The 19,076-nt window shown below is 44.3% G+C and overlaps 1 pseudogene across 1 annotated transcript in view; it reads left to right on the plus strand.

Moving 5' to 3' along the window:
• LOC146009550 (uncharacterized) overlaps positions 1-4,989 on the plus strand; it is a 94,370-nt pseudogene extending 89,381 nt beyond the window's left edge. The window contains exons 9-11 of the transcript XR_014444685.1: positions 3,764-4,129; positions 4,380-4,715; positions 4,883-4,989. The product of XR_014444685.1 is annotated as an uncharacterized LOC146009550 (transcript). The remainder of the gene's footprint in view (positions 1-3,763; positions 4,130-4,379; positions 4,716-4,882) is intronic.
• Positions 4,990-19,076: the final 14,087 nt, after the last annotated feature.

Genomic DNA, 19,076 nt, shown 5'->3' on the forward strand with positions numbered 1-19,076 from the left:
AGTGACATCTGGTGGTCAATGAGTGTAAGTGCAGGTTACATTTACAAGATTACGTTACGTTATAACGCGATCTATAACGGGACTATAGCGCAAGGAGCAGGCGCGATCCATGCACGATTTGCATGGCGCACTTTATGCGCAACGCAGCCACGATGTACTTGGGCATAACTGTAAGTGATAAATGTATATCTATCAGTATACACAGTGCAAACCATGTACAAGCGTTTATACAGAGGCAATGCACCCAGTCACTTAGCTGTCTGTTGGTTTCAACTGCGGGGAAGCGATGCCCAGGAAATCCAAGTCACTCTGCCAGGATCAGTAAGCCAGCTCAGCTCCGCTGCAAGCGTTCTGAAAGGCGCCAAAGTCAGAGTGAAGGAAGAGACCACAAGTCCCTGCTGCTGCGGGGTCCGTGACCTTTTGGCGCCAACCACCCCCAGCCAGCCGCTCCTTAGGTAGGATTTCCTAGTTCCAGTGTCTCCCCCTCGACTGGGGATCACTTGGAACATGCCTGTCACAACGCTGCTGTCCTCTCATATAGGAGCTCAGCGTGTAAGCTCCGCATAAAATGGCCGCCGCCATCACGGAGCGCCTGTCCCCCATGATCCCCACCTAAATGTGGAGCCGGTTTCAGGGTACTCCGGAGCCCAGGCAGCCTCTTAGAAGAGGCTGTAAACGCTGCACAGGGAGACCAGACAGCGTCTCCCCTGTGCACAGTGAGCTGACAGGACGCGCTTCTGTCAGCTCCTGCTGCGCTAGCAGTGTGAGGATTCACTATGAGAATCCTCATACTGTGCCTACCTAGCTAGGGTAAAAGTTAATAAAACAATAAAAATTCCCTAACTACTCTAATTCTTCGGCTGCTCCTGCAGCCCTTTAGAATAGCACCCACTCCAGTGGGCACCTAACACGAACTGAAGAGTCCAGGGATGCAGTAGGGGAGGAGCCTACCCTCTAAAGCTTTAGGATAGGTGCCTGGCTCCTTCGGACCCTCCTACATCCCAGTGTTGAGCTGTGTCACCAGGACCATTGAAAGAGAAATTGGTATAATAAATATATACCAATAAAGACACACATGGGCACAAGCAGTATTTAGAATTATTATCAAACTGCACAAATAAAAATCAAGCAACAAATTACATAGACATGTTTTACACTTTATTCTTCTTTTCTATACCTACTACTTTATTTTATACTTCGCCACGCTGATCCTTGATACAACGACAATAACCACAAGGTTACATATAATTAATAAAATTTTTCTAACAAATCAATATTGAGTGATGACGTCTATTCATAAAATTTTAAAATAAACTAATAAAGGATTTTACCGAATATATTGTAGTCCGAAGTCCTGTCTTTAACGGCATGGCACTTGAGGCTGCCTTACTAAAAAACAAAGGTTTTTCTGCCAAGGTTATCGAGACTGTGATTCAGGCGCGTAAACCAGCATCCGCTAGGATTTATTACCAGGTCTGGCGCACTTATTTTTTCTGGTGTGCATCCCGCAAGTATGACCCTAAAGTTTTTAAGATGGTTAGAATTCTATCCTTTCTTCAAAGGGGATTAGATATCGGTTTACGGCTAGCCTCTCTAAGGGGGATATTCAATCGCCGTCGAGCATCTCCCGTGGGGGAGATGCTCGACGGGCCCTATTCAATGCTGTCTTCCCCGACAGCATTGAACAGGGTTTCCGGGCAGAATGAGCCCGACATCTCTAGCTGTCGGGCTCGTTCTGCCGAGAACAGCCGGGAAGTGATGAGCTGCCGGCTGCATCTCGTCACTTCCCGGCCGCAACTCGCGGCCACGCCCCCTTCTCGTCCCGCTGCAGGCGGGACATTGAATCCCGCCTGCATGTTCTCGGTCGAGCTGACCGAGAACGGGACTGGGTCACGGCAGGCGAGCAAGCTCGTCTGCCGTGACCAGAAGATTGAATACCCCCCTTAAAGTCCACATCTCGGCATTGTCAGTTTGGTTCTAGAGAAAAATAGCATCTCTTCCAGATATACGTACATTCATTCAAGGAGTTCTACGTATCCAACCACGTTCCTCCTACAACACCATGGGACCTGTCTCTGGTGTTGCAGGCTCTGGCTAATTATCCTTTTGAACCAATGCTATCAGTGGAATATAAATGGCTCACAGCTAAAACAGTATTTCTTTTAGCTATGGCATCAGCCAGACAGGTGTCGGATTTGTGAGTCCTCTCCTGCAAACCCCCGTTTCTCATTTTCCATTTGGATAGGGCGGTGTTACAGGCCAGACCTTCTCACCTCCCTAAAGTAATCTCCAAATCCCACATCAATCAGGAAATAGTAGTTCCAGCGTTCAATTCTGAGGATCTTTCTTCAGATGAACGTCTGTTGGATGTGGTCAGGGCTCTGGCCATTTATCGGGACCGTACCGCGGCCATCAGAAAATCAGATTCTCTCTTTGTGATGTATGGATTCCACAAGAAGGGCTGGCCCGTGCACAAACAAACACTAGCCCGCTGGATTCGAATGGCAATTCAACAGGCCTACCAACTGGCTAATCTTCCCATACCTTTGTCAATCAAAGCTCATTCCACCAGGGCGGTAGGTCCATCATGGGCAGCACGCCGCGGAGCGTCTGCCGAACAACTATGCAAGGCTGCAACGTGGTCGTCTGTCCATACGCTTGTTAAGTTCTATGCATTGGACACGTTCACCTCCCAGGATGCTTCCTTTGGTCGTCGGGTTCTTCTGACACCTCCGGCAAATTCTCTCCCTTAAATACGGCTTTGAGACATATCACACCGTGTGTATGCTGACAGAACTGACCCGTACCACCATCAGTAGTGCTGATCCTGTGAGGTGCCAGGCTCTCCCTGCCTGATCCCTTGTGATCGACGTCACAACTGGGTGGGCACGCTTACATACTCCCGCCCATTTTAGCTGCCAATCACCGCCGGTTCCTGCAGTGGGTTATAAGGGCGGATGGCAGATTGACAGATCGCCTGTACACATAGGGCCCAATTTGTACTCCATTCGGTTGGGGGCATTGGCGGTGATGGGCCATGGGAACGCCCAGCATTTTATGGGTATTCCCATGTAAATTCCAGCGTGACGCTCGGTGCTGGGGGCGGGTGGCTGATGTCATATGAGATCAGCCACCCTGAGCCCCGGAGATATCTTTTCAATGATCTGTCCAGCATTGGGCACATGCGAGGGGATCGGGGGTGGGGGGGGGCGTAGCGGCGATTCCTCAGGGTACTGTGGGACTCGGACCAGGTCATACAGAGTCAGGCCCATAGCGCGATGCACCAATATATCGGCCATCGGCTCTGTTGCAGAGCTCATGTTGGTTACAGACCTATTACTGGCACCCACTGGCTGACAGACCAGCGATATATCGGCCAGTGTGTGCGCAGCATTAGACATGTTCAGTTTAAGTGATAAAACATCCATGTACATTTGTCTCTCAAAGTAAACAATTCTGTCTGTTGTCATTCATCTGTTTCCTGTAGATGGGCGCACAAGCAGGAATACCTCGGAGGGAGATCTCATTGTGTCTCCAGGTTATATACTAGAAGATAAGAACATCAGACAAGATTCTCCAGAGGAAAAACCCATTATCCCCAATACACACCCAACATTTCCCAGTGCAGATATTTCATCTGGTCCCTCTAGTCATGAGGAACCTTCTCCTGATCATTCAGACCTTACTATACACAGTACAGACCATAAAGATGATACAATATCATCCAGTTCTGAGTTTGGTAAGAGTTCTATACATCAGTCAGATTTTGTTTTACATCAGAGACCTCACACTGGTGAGAAACCATTTTCATGTTCTGAATGTGGGAAATGTTTTACAAGAAAATCTAATCTTGTTAAACATGAGAGGGTACATACAGGTGAGAAACCATTTTCATGTTCTGAGTGTTGGAAATGTTATAGTGATAAATCCAGTCTTGTTCTACATGAGCGCGTACATACAGGTGAGAAACCATTTTCATGTTCTGAATGTGGGAAATGTTTTACAAAAAAATCTAATCTTGTTCTACATGAGCGCGTATATACAGGTGAGAAACCATTTTCATGTTCTAAATGTGGGAAATGTCTTAAAACAAAATCTAATCTTGTTAAACATGAGAGGGTACATACAGGTGAGAAACCATTTTCATGTTCTGAGTGTTGGAAATGTTATAGTGATAAATCCAGTCTTGTTCTACATGAGCGCGTACATACAGGTGAGAAACCATTTTCATGTTCTGAATGTGGGAAATGTTTTACAAAAAAATCTAATCTTGTTCTACATGAGCGCGTACATACAGGTGAGAAACCATTTTCATGTTCTGAATGTGGGAAATGTTATACAAAAAAATCTAATCTTGTTACACATGAGGGTACATACAGGTGAGAAACCATTTTCATGTTTTGAATGTGGGAAATCATTTACTCATAAATCACATCATGTTAGACATGAAAGACTACATACAGGTGATATATCATTTTCATGTTCTGAGTGTGGGAAATGTTTTAGCGATAAATCCAGTCTTGTTATACATGAGAGGGTACATACAGGTGAGAAACCATTTTCATGTTCTGAATGTGGGAAATGTTTTACAAAGAAATATAATCTTGTTATACATGAGAGGGTACATACAGGTGAGAAACCATTTTCATGCTCTGAATGTGGGAAATGTTATAGCGATAAATCCAATCTTGTTACACATGAGAGGGTACATACAGGTGAGAAAACATTTTCTTGTTCTGAATGTGGGAAATCGTTTACTCATAAATCACATCATGCTAGACATGAGAGGGTACATACAGGTGAGAAACCATTTTCATGCTCTGAATGTGGGAAATGTTATAGCGATAAATCCAGTCTTGTTAAACATGAGGGGAACATACAGGTGAGAAACCATTTTCATGTTCTGAATGTGGGAAATGTTTTGCAAAAAAATCCAGTCTGGTTACACATGAGAGGGTACATACAGGTGAGAAACCATTTTCATGCTGAATGTTGGAAATGTTTTAGCAATAAATGCCATCTTGTTAGACATCAGAGAAACCTTTTCCATGCTTACAGTGTGGGAAATGTTTTATAAATAAATTTATACTTTGTAAATACCAGAAAAAATAACATTTTGATGAGCAGATCTACATTAAACTTGAGCATTGATGTGAGGATACCCTTGTTGCCTGCACAGGGATCATCTGAGAGTAGTCTCCCCCCCCCCCCCTCTCATCCAGCCCCCCCCCTCCTCCTCTCTATAGCTGCTGACTAAAGGTCCATACACACTGGGAGATTATGGACAGCGATGATTGCTATCATTGCAAGGGGGAAAGCTAAGTGCATACACACTGAGTGGCTTTCCCCCTGCCCGGCACCGTCAGAGGGGGGTGAACGACTTTGCATAACGCAGCAAAGCTCAGGAGCAGAAGCAGGGAAACGCGTTAAGCTTTTAACATTTGGACACTCAATTCTACCTTCAGTGTGGGCGATCCAAGAATACGGACATTCATCTTCATACAAAATCTTATTCAGCGCCAGACTTTCAAAAGTCATCCAGGTTTACCATTCACCCCATCAGAGGATCCTATGGACTCTGTTCTTTGGGACAAATTGCCACCTGGTGCTTCACCTGCTAAACTTGAAACCATTGACCTTTTGATGTCAGCTTGGTAATATGCCCCATACAACTGATGAATTATAAAGTGATGATTATTGATTTGATTATTGTATGTCCATAAATTTCTTAAACTTTTTATATATGGAATTCCATCATTTAAACTACAGCTAATGAATTAAAATTTAAATTGTAAAAGATACTGTTCTAGTAGTATTCATTTTTTCTCAAGCCTGCACTAGTACACCATTCTGTTTTCACACGATCTGAAGGTAGAATGGGAGAAAACATTACTACAATGTTCACAAGATTTAATAAAAATTCTGGTAAAACATGACAAAATCATTCTAAATCAACTTTCACAAGAAATTAATGTTTTGGGGGAAAAACTCAAAAACTATGAAACACTAGATCAATTTTCAAAACCAATATGACAAATACAAGAACGAGATTGAAACCTATGAGACAGAAATGATCGAACGTAAAAAGAGGAAATTCCAACGAGATAAAATGGACTTCCAGAATAACAAAATCTTTAAATGGAACATCAGAGCAGGAAGATCCCAACAAAACACAAACAGAAGTGGAAACACCTCTAATTATACAACCTCAGAACCTGATTCTTCAGACAATGAAACAATTGATAACAGATTCTCCCGGTTAAATTTTTTTAGAGACAGGCCGCAAACCAGGCAGAGAACCTGGAGAAAGATCAGGGGGGGAAAGAAGAAAACGGGAATAACTGGATTGGAGAGAGGAACCCAGAGAGAGGAGACGTTTCAAGGAATGATACATCCAAACTCCACAAAAACAACCGCAATCTCCACCCTCTTGAAGATTATCAATTTAACCAGTAGAGAACTCCCCACAAACCAAGAATCCATCATAAAACTAAGTTTATCCTTCTCGCCATCCTCACAAGTAGACAGATTTGACCTAGAAAAAGACCTCAATCTTTTCACAAGGAAAATCCTCCTAAAAAAATTCTCTCCTCAAAAAAACACAAAATAGAGATGACACCACTAGATCATCTGGTATTTCGAGTCATATGAACAACCCTCCCGACTCCTATAATCAGGAGGTGTTAGAAGAGGATGACCAGCCCATACTAGAAATACTACAGGATCTAGCATCCGGAAATGAGACATATCCTCCGTCATCAATAGAACATGGCACATGTCTCCCAACACCGGAACCATTTGACAGATCAAAAATAAAGAAAAATTTCTACCAGACGCAAAAATCTGTCCACAGAACCAGGTCTATCAAACTCTGGTCTCACAAGATCTAGACAAATTTTTAGCCAAACAACAACGGAAATTAAGTAACATCAATGATGGAGAAAAAAGAGCACTTAAAGAAATCTCAACGATCCAAGGGGCTTAAAAGTGTTTGGCATGAGGCACATCCAACTTGGAATCAGAGGAGACTTGGATGCCGAACTCCTGAAAAATGAAACCAAGATGATCCTCCTGATGTATTGCCTACAACCCCGAGGCTTAAATGAATACAACAGTTATTTACCTTTCTTATGATGTTCATAAAAGAATCACTGCATTCAACCATTTTGCGTCAAGAACCCCCAACATGTACAGTTCAGTTACCAGAGGAATAAATTCATCATAGGAAATGTATTTCACCTATGAATACAATAACTACTTAATTAAGTGTAACATACTTACCAGAAACCCCCTTTTACCAATTTACTTACCAGACCAAATCAGCAGCGCAGTAGAATCCAGCAGGGGATACGACCCCCTAAAATCATCACTATACCTTGAGATGGGCTAAAATAATACATCCACAGAGGATATTCAATAACACAATATCTCATCACAAAAGCACACACACCCCCACAGTAATTGGTACTGCAAACATATCTTCCACCAAAGAATAAAATCCTGTCTAATATTGCACAATTATTACTTAATTTCACCCAATAATCACACACACATTTATTTAAGATCACTTCCCTCACAAGGGCACATATTAAGCAATTTACACCCCCTGTCACCAGTTACTCCTAGTATACTCACCACAATTTCATAACCCTATATTGTAGGGACACACTAATTTATTATATCCTCTCACGTTTATTTGATTATTTTTCACACATTTTTGTATTAAATTTCACCAAGTTTGAGCATGTTCACAAGAGCACTAATCACTTACCAATAGGGATCCAATATTAAAGGATAACCTACTGGTACATTACATTATGTATATATGGATTATTATATACTCCTCATCCTAGAACAGAGATCATATCCAGCATAAAATATACATGATACAGGGCACATCACAAATTCTGCTTGGAATATAACTGAAAACTACAACTAAGTGTAAGCAACAGGTTCTACCTTCTAACCACAGAACTGCAGGAAGAGACTGGGCCACACGCTGTATACTATTAATTCCAAGTACGTTAAATACAGGCAAATGTACAAATTTAATGTGTAAAAACACTAACTTATAAGACATACAGGTTCTGTGGTATAATATCAAATACACAGTCACCCGGGCCGAAGTCCTGCCGCTCGGGATTGGTGTAAGCCGTGCATGTGACCAATCACGTGACCTGACGCCGCGGTCCCGTGACCAGCGGCTTGACGTCACAGGGAGCAGCAGTATACACCCGCCTGGGGAAGGGCGGAAGTTCCCTCAATAAGCCATACAATTGGCTACAAAAGACCACATGACCTGAAACGATCCAGCAATTGGCTGGACATAGGAATATAGGTTCAAACGTGGATACAATCGTTTGGCTAGCTTGAGGAAGCTAAACATGCGAAACACGTGTCCTAACCCATGTTAGACAGGGAGTAGGAAGTTGTAATGCAGGCTAGAGGAATGTCATTGTCATATTTATTGTTTGAGAAATAGTAGGACCATTGTTCTCACAGTGCCTCCACTTTATCAGTCCCATACACATGACGCAAATAAGTGTATATTAGAAGGACAGCCGAGTACCCGGCCACGATAGAGGCATTGATAATGATAAACATTTAATAACTGGGGGTCATCTATAAGTGTGCACTAGTGTCATATAAGGTAAATACCAGCAGAGTCAATAGTGTTCTTTAAGGATACATAATATAGAAAAAAATCTGACACTGCGCAATAACCACACAGTTGTTCTACACAATTCTGGGCACTGTGTCAACAGGCACCACTATAGATTGACACAAATTGAGACTCTGGTCCAAAAATGTATTCAGCATCTTCCATACAACCACCAGCAGAGGTCATCAGTGCTCTTTCAAAATATATAACAAATTCCACACCATCAAACAATTGTTGCTCTTTATAACTGTCTGGGCACCTTGCCAGCAGTACAGTGTGATTGGACACAAATGTATAAATTACTATATAAATTGTATGTGGTAATAAATCTTCCTTGTTAAACTCCATTAAGGCAATTGCCCAATATTGTGAAGCCTATTTAGGTATAAACAAGGTATCCTTTCTATTTTTTCATCAATAGGACTCATATAAATAAAGACAGTCTCCTAATGCATGGGTGGGGAACCTTTTTTTGTGCCAAGGGCCGTTTGTATGGGGAAAAAATCTTTTGGGGGCCATATGTAAAAAATAATCTTACAAATTGTCCTGCTGCAGCCGTCCCACGATCCGGCGGCTGCCGCTGAATAGGGCTGACAGTCTCCGGCTGCTGTTGATTAAGAGGAATCTCGTGAGAACTACCGTCCTATTCCCCTGTACTTAACTCCAACAACAAGGGAGCAAAAAACGCCACATTTTTTATAAACATCAATGGGTATACTGTCTAGGCCCAGGGTCTTACCCCCCCCCTCCCCCCGGCAGTGCTTTAATAAGGGCCTCTTATAGTTTTATGGGGGCTTCTAGGTCACCTCTATCCTCCTCCTGCAGCGTTGGCAGCTTAATGTTACTTAAAAGTAAGAGTTTGATGTATACAGTGTATTAAAGAAATCTTTAAATACTGCACCTATATCTCCTGTTTTATATTGCATTACCCCATTCTTATCAAGGATCTTATGGATGGAGTTTGTGTGGTTATCTACATGGGCCAAATATGCTAAATAGCTGCCTGCTTTATCAGAATTAGCATATAGCCTCTGTGAATTATATTTCATACATTTTATATTTTCAGTTTTTATATAATCAAGCCACTTTTCTCTGGCAGAATCCCAAGCTGTTTTTGTTTCAGGGGTATCCAGTGGCGTAGCTTGGTTTGGGGAGCCCCCTGCCATTAATGGGGGGGCGCCTCCCTCCCCCGGACGCCCGTGCCTCCCCCATCACCGCAGGCTTACCTGTCTGCGCGTCCTGGCTCCCCTCCTGGCTTCAATTAATTCTATGCAGACGGACCACGATAAAATGGTCAGAGAACTATCTGCTTTATGGGGCGGCCATTTTATCGTGGTCCGTCTCCATAGAATCGATTGAAGTCAGGAGGGGAGCCGGGACGCGCAGACAGGTAGGCCTGCGGGGGATGTGGGCATTACTATTGCACCGAAGCCCCCCGGCTCCCCCACATGCACAGCGCCCCCCTTGCGACCGCGGGGGCTGCAGTGCTATAGTTACGACGCTGGGGGTATCATCGGACAGGTATCTAACTTCGCATTCATTGCATGCTTTTTCAAGATCCATAATTTAAATCTACTTGCTCTTGATTTCTCCTGTTCTTTTCTTTAGGGTACCTCTTAAATATGCTTTAAAGGCATCCCATGTTATCATATCTGATGCCTAACCTTTATTTACGTCCCAAAACTCACCCCATTGTGCAATTAACCCTCCCATGGCCTCAATTCTAGTTAGCCATGTAGCGTTGAATTTCCAAAGAGGATCCTTTGTCAGTAAAATCTTCTAACTCTATTTGCAGAGGGGAGTGGTCTGAAATGCCCCTAGTTTTATATCCTACTTCTAGCACATATGGCAGCAGTTCTCTAGAGATCAAAACCATATCTATTCTGGAAAAAGCCATGTAAGATGCAGAAGAACACGAGAATTGTGTCAAATCTGGATTTTTAGCTCTTCATGGGTCCACCCATCCCAGATCATTAATAAAGTTTCCAAAGTTTCTGGAACTACTATCGATACTATTACCCATCTATCTAATTTAGGGTCTAGCACATTATTAAAATCCCCCATACATACTGCTGAAACCTCCGGCAAAAGTGCCACAAAATCAGCGGCTTTGACCAACACATCGAAGGCAAAAGGGGGTGGGATATAGACTGTAAGCAATTGCATATGTTAAGTATTAATAGCACAATCCAGAAAATATATACCGACCTCCTGGGTCAACCTTGACTCTATTGCATATAAAGGCTACTGTTTTTGTAAATTAAAATTGAGATACCCCGTGCAGAGGATGTAAAGGGAGCATGGTATACGTGACTCACCCAGGCTATATTAAGTACCTGTAGTTTAACTCCTGTCAGGTGAGTTTCTGTTGACACGCTATATCTACGCTGCTTTGTCTAATCTGACGCATGACCAAGGAGCACTTTATTTTATTGTTCATACCTCTAGAATAGAATAGAATCAACTTTATTGGCCATGTATGCTTGCGCACACTAGGAATTTTTTGTGGATTTACAGTGCAGCATCAAGCAGGGATGAAGGGGGGGGGGGGGCAGGGGGAGAAGGCATTACATACATTACAATAAAACATTACATGTGGGGAACACATACCCACCGAGGTGCACAGCGCCTAGGCAGCCATCAGCGGCGCCACTGGTCGCCGAAACAGCCAGGTAGGTAACAATACAAGCAGAGACAGTACAGTTGTCACACAGGGAACATATTTGGCTGAGCTGCACAGCTCCTAGGCAGCCATCAGCGGCGCCATCTTGATCATGCTGCTCAGAGGCAGCAGTAAAAATATTTGTATTTATGTAGCACTTTTCTTCCAAAGCTGGCACACCCTGCCAGCTTGTTGCTGGCGGGGTGTGCAACCAGCGAATGTACAGCATACAGGCTTTGCATACAGTGGGGGCAGAGGTATATGATGATGGTAAAGAAACAGTAAAACAAAGAGTAATACATAGCTTTCCTAAGAGGCTGAGATAGATGGTATCTTGGGAAAAGCAAAAATAAAACATGGCAGTGTTTCGGTTTATGTCCAAATCCAGTCCAAACTCCAGTTCTAACTCATTGCTTCGTTATTTTAAATGAAAAGCATCAGGTTTTGGAAAATGGCATTCATGTACCTGCACAGAGGAGATGAGGGATGGTTTTAAAACTTCATTCCAGTTCTAACTCATTGCTTGCTTTCAATGACTTGCTTTCGATGATGCCAGGCAAGCCTTGGCCAGGCTTCTCCAAATGTCCCATTTTAAAGGAAAGTTTGGGTCAGCTGGTACAGGGGCAGGGGTTGGTGTTTGCACACATTGCTCAGCTTATCTGATTAAAGGTGGGGGATGTTGTAGTCTCCCAGTAACAAAACACATTCCCATTGCAGACTGTTCTTTTAAATGAAAAGCATCAGGTTTTGGAAAATGGCATTCATGTACCTGTACAGAGGAGATGAGAGATAGTTTTAAAACTTCATTCCAGTTCTAACTCAATGCTTGCTTTCAATGACTTGCTTTCGATGATGCCAGGCAAGCCTTGGCCAGGCTCTAGTATTCCATGTTAACATACGGACCATTTGTTTATTAAATACATATTTCTAATGCACACCATGCTCCCCCTTTAATCCCTGCAGGAACCAACATGCTGTTTATCACATCCTGGCACCCCCCTGTCTTCTTCAAAAATATTACACAGACAACACCACATTTACCCCCCACCCCCTCCCTATATGCCACCCCTCCCTTGGCATACTTAATATTCACCTCCCCCCCGAACAAAATAGAAAGAAAAAAAATCTAATGTTTCAGAGGCTAACAATCCCAAAGCCACGGTAACATAATAAGGCAGTTCCTCCCCCTCTCCCCCCCGGCATTTATGAACTCCTATAGATCAAAAGATTCCTTATATTAAGGAGCTAGCTGGCATGTTGATGGGGCCCTTTTATCTAACCATTCTCCCGCTTCTTTGGGATTCCCCCTCCATTATGATCTTCAATTTTGCTGGAAACAACATAAAATATTTTAAGTCAAGTTCTCTCAAGCGCTTTTTTATATCTGCAAACTTAGTCCTGCTTGTTTGGACCTCTAATGAAAAGTCAGGGAATGCTGATATTTTAGTCCCTTCGTACTCCAACGGGCCTTTTGCACATGCAAGACTTAAAACTGTGTCCCTATCTTGGATGTTAAGCATTTTTAAGATCAGGGTGCGTGGAGGTGCTCCTGGTTGAGGGGGCTTGGCTGGTACTCTATGCGCCCTTTCGTTGGCAAGTTGCGCAGAGAATGATGCCATGTTGTAATTGTCACTTATTAGTCGCTCCACAAATTTTACTGCATCACTCCCTTCTGCTCTTTCTGGAAGCCCCACGAGTCTAATATTGTTACGACGCAGCCTGCCTTCAACGTCCGATAGCTTGTATTTCATTTCATGGATTTGGCCCGCCATTTAGTAATTTGTTATTAGAATCTTCCAGCTTAGAGACACGACTCTCAGCTTCTTTCATCCTGTCTTTCATATCTTTCACATCTTGCTTTCTCTGGATTATATCCATTTGCACATTATTTATTTTTTCCAACAATCGCGTCTCACTGTTGCTAATAGCATCCAGAATCTGTTGTAGCGTGGTGTCTGGGGCTGGCAGTGGGGTTCGGCCCTTTTGAGGGGTGGTTTGGGGGGTAGTGAGCGTGGTTTGAGATGTATTTCCTGTCTGGGATCTGGCATATTTTTCCAGGTGTGCTGCTGCCGCAGTGCCGGTTTTACCCATATTGGCAGAGAAAAATTGCCTAGGCCAGATATTTTGTTATTGCCCGGCAGAGTTTTTTTATTTATACCTATGCTGTATTTTACACTTTGACACAAATGCCCTACTGGGCAGTTCAGAGTCACCGATATTGCACAGTACTTATACAGCAGATGGTCCCTGCTTCTGAAATAGACCACTGCACGAGTCACACTAATGTGTTATGCCAAGCAGTTCCACCACCTCACTCCCCTGCTGCTTATATACACCTGGTTAACTCCAAGAAAAACAGGCTCTTTTGTTAAAAAATGTGTATAAAACCGTCCAACTCACCCCCACTGCACACACTTGGGTGCCACTGAAGCTGCGTGGCATTCTCCTTATATTGGCTTCCTGGCATCCTCCTTGTGCTCCCTCGCATCCAGTTAATGCGTGCTACCCGGGACCAGCGGTATACAGACACGCCGCTGATATGCTGCGGTCATTGCTTGCCACATCCGCTTTCCCCCAGCTTTAGGGGCTCCAATGCACCTTCGCACAAGACCGGGCCCGCCGCTCTCGCTCCACCGTCTCCCCAACTACACGCTGGTGTGTCGAGGGAGCCGCCGCGTCATCCACCACGTCAGCCGAGGGAGCCGCCGTGTCGTCCACCACATCAGAGACAGAGACCAGGAAGTGAACGCCGGCCAGCAGGATCACGCAGCTCTGCTTCACCTCAAACGAATGGTGCTGGGGAAGAGCGCTGCCTCACACGTCCTCACTCGCGCTCAGCCGTGGCCACGCCTCCTTTATGTGTTTCTTACAGTAGTTCTAGTCCTAACTGTGCAGTGTAATGTTACCCTTATATGGGGTTATCAGTGGTTAGTGTGTTATATATGTAACTAGTGTGTATGAAAATAAAGGTGCAGTTGTACCGTGCTATAGTGTCCTTACTGTGTGAGTGCCGGACCCACAGAGACACCGGGGCACCGTGCAGCGCTGTAACCGCGGCCTTTCTCACGGTGGTGATGAATGATAGGCGAAAATAAAGCACATATGACCCGATGTTCTCACAATCGATACTAAATATTGTGACCGCTGTGTATATGATTAATGTAAATACCAAGCAGACATGGATTTAGTTACAGATAATATACGCCAAGGTATATTACCATCACTGAGTATTGGGGGTTGATGAAAGCCGCAGTGCTAGATTCCCTTATATTACATGTAGAACCCACACGGTTTTGAATTTATAGTTATTGCAGTTTGGAATCTTAGGTAAAACTAGAGAGAATCAGCCGCTGCTCAATAAATCTGTCCCACAGTAGAATAGCATGTGATAACGTTATTACCCCACAGACATACATGTAATGTGAGTACTCCTAAGTATTACTGGAACACATCACTGAGGTACGGAATATATTGCAGCCATTATTCTATTAGATATTGGTATCACAGTAATAGCAGACCACATGTGTGTTATATAGCTTCCAAACTAATATACCCTCCAAAGTATTCACTTTTTCCACATTTTGTTATGTTCCAGCCATATTCCAAAATGGAATTAATTAAATTTTACCCTCAAAATGTACACGAACTACCCCATAATGGCAACATGGAAAAAGGTTTATGGAGATTTTTGGTAATTTGTTAAAAAAATGAAGAAATCACATGTACATAAGTATTCACAGCCATTGCCATGAAGCTCAAAATTGATCTCAGGTACATCCTGTTTCCACTGATCATCCTTGAGATGTTCCTACAGCTTTATCGGAGTCCACTTGTGGTAAATTCAGGTGATTGGACAGGATTTGGAAAGGCGCACACCTGTCTATATAAGGTCCCACACTTCACAGTGCACCTCCAAGCATGAAGTCAAAGGAATTGTCTGTAGACCTCTGAGACAGGATTGTGACGAGGCACAAATCTGGGGAAGGGAACTGAAAATATCTGATGCTTTGAAGGTCCCAATGAGCACAGTGGCCTCCATTATCCGTAAATGGAAGATCGGAAACAACAAGACTCTTCCTAGAGCTGGCTGGTCGTCTAAACTGAGCATTCGGTGGAGAAGGGCTCTAGGCAAGCTGACCAAGAACCCAATGAGCTACAGCAGCAGTTCTCAAACTGTGGGTCCTGACCAGTGTTCCCTCTAAGCTGTGCACGCGTGCGCGCGCGCGCACACAACTCGACGAGCGTGCGCACAGACATTACAGCAGAGCGCACAAAGCAGCAGTGGTCCCTTTTTGCAGTTGTGGACTCAATTAATGTGTGTTTCACCCATTAACTACATTGTGTGCTGTGTTTTGAATGTTTAAATGTTTAATATCATTTTGAAGCAAAGTTAACACAAATGCTGAACGTCTTTTTCCAGTTATATATAAGTGACGCACAAAAAATAAAATTTCCTTCCAAAGTTGCACAGCCAAAATCTTTTGCAGCACACAGCCTTCATAAAATTAGAGGGAACATTGGTCCTGACAACAAAGTGGGTCCCGACCTTCTCAGTATGGGGTCACGACTCCATGTTGCTGACCATCAGGCTGATGACTTTTCTAATCTCAGTCAGTGATTGAAGGAGTCTAAAAATCTGCTGAATTGTCTGTTATTTTAGACTCCTCACATCATTTTCTTTCTCCACAATGCTGCCATGTATGTGCTGCCTGCTGACTACACATATAATGTGATGACCTTCTGCAGTAACTTGCTGGGGTCCTGTAATTATTATTTTGTCTGATGGGTCCCAGAGCAAAATAGTTTGAGGACCACTGAGCTACAGAATTCCTCTGTGGAGAGAGAAGAACCTTCCAGAAGGACAACCATCTCTGCAGCAATCCACCAATCAGGCCTGTATGGTAGAGTGGCCAGACAGAAGCCACTCCTTTAGTAAAAAGCACATGGTAGCCCCTCTGGAGATTTCCATGAATAGGATAGAAGGAAAGATGAATGCAGCGATGTACAGAGATATCCTGGACGAAAACCTTCTCCAGAGCACTCTTGACCTCAGACTGGGGCAATGGTTCTTTCAGCAGGACAATGACCCTAAGCACACAGACAAGATATCAAAGGAGTGGCTTCAGGACACCTCTGTGAATGTTCCTGAGTGGCCCAGACTTGAATCCAATTTAACATCTCTGGAGAGATCTGAAAATGGCTGTGTACCGACACTTCCCATCCAACCTGATGGAGCTTGGGAGGTGCTGCAAAGAGCAATGGGCAAAACTGCCCAAACAAAGGTGCCAAGCTTGTGGCATCATAGTCAAAAAGACGTGAGGCTGTAATTGCTGTCAAAGGTGCGCAGTGAAGGCTAGGAATACTTATGTACATGTGATTTCTTAGCTTTTATATTAAATAAATTATCAAAAATCTCCAATAATGTTATAATTTTGTTTGTAGAATCTTGAAGGAAAAAATTAATTTATTCCATTTTAAAATACGGCTGTAACATAACAAAATGTTGAAAAAGTGAAGCGCTGTGAATACTTTCCGGATGCACTGTGTAATCCCTACGTTGGGCTGGTGATACAGATTGAGCGCAGCTCATTCAGCCTGGTGCTGTGATAGAATCGCCAGCCCCTGCTATCCTCCGGAAAGGGGGGCTTACATGCCCCGTTCCGACTGAGCTCACTGCCGCTTCACGCTGCCTCCCCGGACCCCCCCTAACCCTGACTGTCTCCCTGAAGAGGAGACCGGCAGGGATTCCGCCAAACGGCGGGGACGCGCCTCCCCGTCAGATGGAGCGATTCTCGCCAGCGCAGGGAATCTGGCTCCATCTGTATAGTGGCACATGTAGAGATAGGCACATATGCATTCTGGTCATTTTCTTACCACGTGTGCATTACACATAGGTGTATCAGTGCTGACTGAGTGTACGCTATAGGGGCGGAGGGTCCTGCAGATGTGGCCAGAGTGTAATCTGTGTCTATTACAGGGCTGATTACTTGCAGCTTCCCCACACTTGGTGCAAATTACTAACATGTAATAGAGGAGGCCACATCTGATTGGCTGACTGACTGCATCTATCATTTATTTATTTATTAACAGTTTCTTAGGTACTTGTTTCCTAGCACGGCCACAATCGGGGGTAATCGTGTACCTTAACTTAAGGTACACGATTACCCCCGATGGACCCGATTTCCTTTGAAATCAGGTCCATTTAGCCGGCTAGGCACAATATCGGGGGCATCGCGTCGGTCGGGACCATTAACAATGGTCCCGACGCGACCGACGCGATGCCCCCGATTTCCCCATAGGCTTCAATGTTAAAAAATATTTTAACATTGAAGGAAAGGTAAAATATCGGGGGCATCGCGTCGGTCGGGACCATTAACAATAGTCCCGACGCGATGCTCCCGATTTCCCCATAGGCTTCAATGTTAAAAAATATTTTAACATTGAAATCGTGTCGGGAAAGGTAAAATATCGGGGGCATCGCGTCGGTCGGGACCATTAACAATGGTCCCGACGCGATGCCCCCGATTTTTCCATAGGCTTCAATGTTAAAATATTTTTTAACATTGAAATCTTGAAAAAATGTGAAAAATGTGAAATGGGCCAATATGACCCATTTCACATTATAGATGTCCCCGTCGTCACCCCACGATAGACGCCATCCCGAAGCGTGGCGAGCGCAGCGAGCCCGCGAGGGGCGGCGGTGCGCGTCCTCCGACCTTTTCATTCCCCTACTATCCACGTCGGCGTGGAGTGAGAATAGAATAGTGTGGCGAGCGCAGCGAGCCACCGAGCCCGAAGCGTGGCGAGCGCACGCGTATACCTGTGAAGTTATATGCGTCCCCTCGCCACGCTTCGGGCTCGGTGGCTCGCTGCGCTCGCCACACTATTCTATTCTCAACTCCACGCCGACGTGGATAGTAGGGGAATGAAAAGGTCGGAGGACGCGCACCGCCGCCCCTCGCGGGCTCGCTGCGCTCGCCACACTTCGGGTTGGCGTCTATCGTGGGGTGGGGTGTACGCCGGGACATTTGGGGGGGTTGGGAATATTTTACATTGAATTCAATGTAAAATCGGGTCCCAGGGACCCGATTTACATTTCATAAAAAAAAAAAAATCGGGTCCAAAATCGGTCGGTCGCATCGCATGCGATGCGATCGACCCGATTTTTCCGACACGACCACCCCGATGTAAATCGGTGTGGCCGTGCTAGGAAACAAGTACCGTTTCTTATACAGTGCAGCATATTCCGTTGCGCTTTACAAAGGAGACAGTGATACAACAAACAGAGTATTTACAGATGCTGATGTTCCAGTTCTATTGCTGCTGTGATTTATTCCCATGGTTACAGTGACATGAGCGATCAGTGTGCAAGAAGACTCCATGGGTGACATTTAATGGGATGAGATTTTTAGTCACATTCCAAACTTGCACATTATCGCATTTTTTAAAATCGCATTTTTTTACGAGAATTTGCATATTACCGGGCAAAAAAGTGCGATAATGTGCGATTTTTAGTCATGAAAATGTGCGATTTTGTGTTAAAAAAGAAAATTAAAAAAAAACGTGGGGTCCCCTCTCTTGAGCATAACCAGCCCAGGGCTCATTGAGCCGGACCTGGTTCCAAATATACAGGGGACAAAAGCCCCCTATCTTGACCCTGTAGGTAAGTCTGCAGCCATCCGTCCGCTGGTCCTGAAGAAATTCAGGGGGTACCTGTGGAAGGAAATGATACTTACAAGGCTCCTCCGGCGT

The sequence above is a fragment of the Crinia signifera genome, chromosome 6 (assembly GCF_055691185.1).
Source record: "Crinia signifera chromosome 6, ASM5569118v1, whole genome shotgun sequence".
In the NCBI taxonomy this organism is placed as follows: Eukaryota; Metazoa; Chordata; class Amphibia; order Anura; family Myobatrachidae; genus Crinia; species Crinia signifera.